Genomic DNA, 6,502 nt, shown 5'->3' with positions numbered 1-6,502 from the left:
TCTTATCTCTACCACTTCATTAGCCTGACTCTATCTCTTCCAGCATTTCTCTTACATTCCTCAGATCTTTTTTGTTTCAGTAACCAGGGTCTGTGTATTATAATAGTGTTGTGTGGTGACACAGGTTCTGGCCAGCACAGCATAATATATAGAGTTGTCCAATCACTATGTCATATACCTGAAACTATTGTAACATTGTGTTTCAATGATCCTAAAATTAAAAAAAAAGAAAAAAAGAAAATCAGATTATATTAGTTTGGGTTTTAAAATCCTTCAATGGTTTTGTAATAAACTAAGGTGACATTAAAAATCCTCAACCTGACTGACAGATTGCTTCTTGTCCTTGTTCCTGAATATCTTCCCATCTTTTTCAAGGCACTCCATTTTGTTCCCTTTGTCACACCATCACTGCCACTTATGTATCTTACGGCCCCAGTACCTTCTCTCTTTCAGTCGTGGTATATTCTTACCCAGCTCCTGACCAAACATCTGATCAAGTGTTACTTTACTCTCACTCTATTATAGATTATGTCCTATTATGATTTTGCATGTCACGTTGTTCTGAGTAATTTTCATTTATATCCTTTTCACTCTAATGTTATTTGAATGATTATTAACTTATTGCCATTATCTCCCTCAAGATATTAAGGAGTATAAACCCAGAAAATTTATTTGTTCCTTCCTCCGTTCCCAGTTATCTGGCACTGGGCTACTTCCTAACAGGCAAAGAAAATTACTGTTGACTTAATTAGCAGGGGGCTAAAGATTAGCCTATGTTACAAAGACTTAATATTCAAATAATGTCACAATTCTCTAGTGTGATGTATTTTAAAGAAATAACAGAGGAATCATTGGAATTTAAATTTAGAATAAATCTTAAGGTCTCCAAGGTCATCCTTTTATTACCAACCGAGTTTCAGAGAGTAAGAGGCTTGTTTGATATCATGCCATTGGTTAAAGTCAGAGCAAGGACAAAAAAAGAGGTCTTTCATCTTCTTGTCTAGTGTCTGTGCTGTTGGTAGTCTGGGTCTTATTACCATGACTGTATAAATTTCTTTAACCCTTACTCATGTGGGTACCACTTTTTTATCTACAGGTCACTTAGGCCTGTAAGAAACTACTCTTTAATTTCCAAAATATCACTAAATGCACATCTTTCTACATTTCTAACTTCCCTGTTTTATTTCTACTTGTTCCTTAATATAGCTGTTATTCAAAGTTCTGTTTCTATTCTCCTGAACTTTTCATATTCTGTAACAGTTAAAGATGAATCCAGAGACTTCAAATCTTCCAACTATGTGTAAGATAGTTGAACCAAAATTTAAATCCCAAGGTGATCTGTTTTCCTGTCTTCATGAACCAAATAACTATCTACTGGATTTTTCTAGTAGTAGAAGGTGGGAATAGTGGTAGTAGTTCGAAATCTCTTAATATCCTCAACAAAATAAGAATCATCAGATACTCTCCAAAATAACCTTATCCAATCTCAGACTTGATGTACAGTATTGTCATTCTTCCGCTTGCCCAAGTCTTTGACGTAAGAACTCACTCCCACTCTCTGCTTCATCCCAGCTAACTTGTCATCAACTTTTGTGGACTCTCTCATTTAAATATCTCCAGGTTCTGCCTCCTCCTATTTATCCCTACTGGCACAGGCTCACTTCTGTTGCTCCCCTTCTCTAAACTAAATTATCGCATCAAATTTAGCTGGTCAAGTAGTTATGTCTTCTTTAAGCTACACTTCATGGTACATCCAGGTTCCTTTTTAAGCTAAAACTTTATCATGCTTTTCCTCTTAATCAGATGTTTTACCAGCAAATATTTCACCTGTCTTTAATACAAAATGCAAATATTTTAGTTTATTCCTTACAATTCTTGGTCGCAGGTGACAAAACCCAACTCAAATTAATTTGAACAACAACGACAAAAAGAAATGTATTGTTTCATGAAATCTAAGAAAAGAGTCAAAAAACCTCCAGAAAGACAAAGATAAACCTGGACACCAGATATAACTAGACACAGGGATTCAAACACCATTGAGATATTCTTACTTTGTTCTCTAATTTCTCTAAAGGTTAGCATAATTCTATTGCACTGCACTCACTTTTTTGAAATGAGGGAAAACTTTAGTTATAGATAGAACTCAGACTTACCTGAAATAACACTTTTTCTTTCATTTGAGATGATGATAATGTCTAGTTTTCTTAAACATTTTTTTTTTTATGTTTCAGTAATAACGAAAAGGGGGATGATTCGGGCCAACGAAAATGAATAATAGGAGAGGAAATACATTCAAGTTATCAAATTTCAAATATAAATCCAAAGTTCTTAAATAAGGGTAAGAAATTTAACGTGTGTGTGTGTGTGTGTGTGTGTGTGTGTGTATTACTGTCCTACTTCAGTCAGATTACAAAGTTTGAACTTTATTTTTCTCTTTAATAGTATAAAGTGACTTGCAAGAGAAGATTTCAGGGAAACATTTCAGGGAAAGAAAATAAATTGTGGATTTAGAAAATATTTACAGTACAACATTGTTCCTGCAGTTTTGTTCAATAAAAGACCACTGTGTTGCTGTTGTTCAAAATGCAAAGCCAAATTTTCCCTACTGTTGTTTTTTTAGCAGAGTCACACAATTGACAAGGGCATCCAAAAGAAAGTAGTACTTCTTAGTACTCCTTAATTTCCATATGTAGCCACGGAACTTAGCACAGTATGCATCTGAATCTAATTTGCTTCCTTCCTTATTCGCACATAAAATATATGGTTTCTAAATTGGTTTAATGGAAGCAATTATCAGAACCATATTCACTAGAAGTTCTGTGTGTGAGGAAAATCCATAAAAATAGAAAAGGTATTTTCTAGATAAACCTGAATAACCATCTTAGCTCAAGAAGTAAGCCAAGGGGGCGCCTGGGTGGGTTAAGCCTCTGCCTTAAGCTCAGGTTATGATCTCAGAGTCCTGGGATCGAGCCCTGCGTCGGGCTCTCTGTTTGGTGGGGACCCTGCTCCCCCCCGCCCTGCCTGCTGCTCTACATACTTGTGATCTCTATCTCTCTGTCAAATAAATAAATAAAATCTTAAAAAAAAACCTATAGCCTTCACTATATTTTATATGATGTTTCATAAAAACTCAAAATTGAAGTTACTTCTCATAAGTTTAAATTGAACAAAACTACAGGGGGAAAAGGAAATATTTTCTTCAAACTCTCTGGGCAAAATGTGGAAAGTGTCAGAAGCTTAAGAGATATTACAAATATTTCAGGATACAAGCTGATTAGAAATGCAAGAACCTAGAGGTAGTTTTGAAAAGTATTGTAAAATTTGAAGTACTTGTTAAAGTATTCAAGTATAAAAAGGTAGTGATAAAAACTCCTGGATCTCTCTGTTGACTGAAATAAGTAACTCATGTCAAAACTGCACTTCTTGGGTGTGAAAATTCAAAAGGAAAAAAGTGGAATCTCTCCATTGCTCTTTGCAAATAGTCTAACACTGTATTTTAATATTCCCTGTGAGTGATCCTGTCTGGAAACACCACCCGTTTACTGGCAAAAGGCAGAGTTTAAAAGTTGTTAGGTAGAAGTCAACCTGCAAATAAACACTAAATAAGTACTCTCTGTGTGTAATTCAGAGAGGCTGCTGATACAAGGAAGATTAAACAAAACTAATATTTTATTAAATAAAATAATCATTTTCCATCTCCCTTATATTTCCAAATTATTTAGAGAGGTTACCCGAAACACAATTATACAATATTTAGAGAGATTATCCCAATAGTCAGGATCTACCATGGTCAGGCAAATTATCTTTCATGCCACTTCTCTTATTATTATGCATCCAAGTACATAGATATTTTCTAGAAAGTATGCAATTCTTCTGCTTTGTTTCTTTCAATTAGATTTTACATTTCCCTAATTTGTTCAAACTTGCATTTTTAATGATCACAAATGTAAGCTATCCCAAACTATTCTCTGATTTACTGAGCAGGAAGTAATTATCCTTTCATATCAATCTCTTTAAAATGTTTGTCATTTGTATACTGCCTATTAGATTATATTTGTTAGTAATAATTTTGATATTGTTTTATAATCTCCGCTACTAGATTTTAATTTCCATTAAGACAATTAATCATTTTCATTTTCTCATTCACACATAAAGATACCTTGTACCTAGTAATCATTTTAGTAAATGTTTCCTGAATAAATATTCTGATTATATAGACAGAGTATCGTATGATTTTTTTTATTAATTCTAAAAATACACACCAAAAATGTCAAGATGCCTTGATTAAAATCACTAATTGATTAATTATCATTAGGAAAAGTTGTAAGTAACCTTATTACATAATTGTCACCTTCAGTTTCTTTTCATTTATACTTAAAGCTCATGTCAGATGATGACATTCCGGAATTCAGGACCAGTCATTAGTAGTCATTATAAACAGAGTAGTATGAAATATGTTTTGATTATTAGCAACTTTATGTATGTAATCAAACCAAATTATGACACTTAACATTTAATCAAAATCACTTCTCATGAACAGTCATTTTGTACAATTTTTCTTTGCTTTCTTAGTTACTTAATGACTATAAAATTGTTAGTATTGTGAAGGAAATTCTATGTTTAGCACTTTAATTATATACCAGTCTTTTATTTTGGATAATGTGTTATGTTCAAATGTTATTTTTTGTTGATTAAATCATTATAGAAATTTATGGAGTGACATATAAAATAGAATTCTATCTTCTGGAGGTTAACAATTTTATAAAAAATCTTCCATAAAAAACAAAACTTCCTTTTCCTAATTATGTTTCTAGATATGCTTATAATTAATATGAAAAAGAAAAAAATCCTTGACAAGTATTTTGTCTTTTTACATATATATCATATATTTGAAATTATTTTATAACATGATTTATATCATTAATGTAGTTTATCAAATCTTTTTGAAATGTATGTTAATTAATGCTGCCTTCTAAATGAGTAAGTTTTCCATCAAGTTTCACTACTTAAAAGTTTTGTTAGTAGAATAGTATTAGTAGAATAATATTAATTTATATTTTAACTTAATTTCTTATTCCATTAAATGTGATTTCTCATTGATGTGAAAAAAAATTTACAAAATGAAAAAAAGACAAAATTCTAATTACAATTATTTTTAAGTTTACAAATGAAATTCAAAATAAATTAAATGTAAAATTAAAAATTGATAAAATTGTAAGCCTTTATACCAGAAAATAGTCGATTACTTTAATACTTACAGTTTTTATAGCTCATATATTATGATTATATTAATAAATTAATGTATAGATATATAAAAGCACACAACAGACTGAATCACAAAAAGGAAGGTAAAATAATGAAATATATTAAAATTCATCCCCAATGAAAAGATATAATTGAAAGTAGAATTTTTCAAATTTGCTTTAAAAACTGTAATACATTTGGGTGTCTGGGTGGCATTTTTAAAGTCTTATCTGCTTTTAATTGTTTTTTTTCTATTTTCATTAACTTGCTGAGGAATATGTGTCAAAAGCTCCTAGCATAATTTTCTATTTATCAGTTATTTTCTAGTAGATTGATTTTTTTTTCTTATTTGTGAAGGCCATGTTAGTAAAATATGCATAATAGTTTAGAATTGTTTTTTTTTTTAAAGATTTTATTTATTTATTTGACAGAGAGAGATCACAAGCAGGCAGAGAGGCAGGTAGAGAGAGGGGAGGAAGCAGGCTCCCTGCTGAGCAGAGAGCCCGATGCGGGGCTCGATCCCAGAACCCTGAGATCATGACCTGAACCGAAGGCAGCGGCTTAACCCACTGAGCCACCCAGGCGCCCCTGCATAATAGTTTAGAATTGTTATTTTCTTCTTGGTGAATTAAGCATTTTATTATAATGAAATATTCTTTTTTATCTCCAATGATGCTTTTTGTGTTGATTATTCCTTTATATAAATGTAACTTTACCATGTTTCTTTGGTTAGTATTTTCAGGTTATATATTTTCCAATTTTTTTTCATCCAGTTAATATCCTGTTACTTTAGATAGGCATTTTATATGCAGAAGATAGTTAAATCATGTTTGCTTGCTTCATTTTAAATTTATAGTTGAGTGTGTCTATATTGGTGTTTTAATTAGAATACTAAGTACAAATATATTTAATGTAACTAATATTATTTTTTAAATCCACCACATGTCTCTGCTTTTATTGATCTGCTTTTGCTGTGTTATTTTTCCTTCTCTTTTGCCTTTCTTTGCATTGGCTAGATAGTTCTTACTACATTTTTACCTGTTACTTTGGAATTTATATGCAATTTTATGATTTTTAAAATATTATTCTGGACTAGATTACAGCATTATGAATAATGTTAATAATATTATTATTACTAATATTAATGACACGTTTACATATTCCAGATAATAAAAGAACATAAGAACACTTTTAACTCTATTACTGAACTGTTTTAGCATGCATGTTCTTTTATTTCATGTTTTAACAATTTGCTGTA

Source organism: Lutra lutra, chromosome 3 (assembly GCF_902655055.1).
Source record: "Lutra lutra chromosome 3, mLutLut1.2, whole genome shotgun sequence".
NCBI lineage: Eukaryota > Metazoa > Chordata > Mammalia > Carnivora > Mustelidae > Lutra > Lutra lutra.
Note: the sequence above shows the minus strand (reverse complement) of the source record.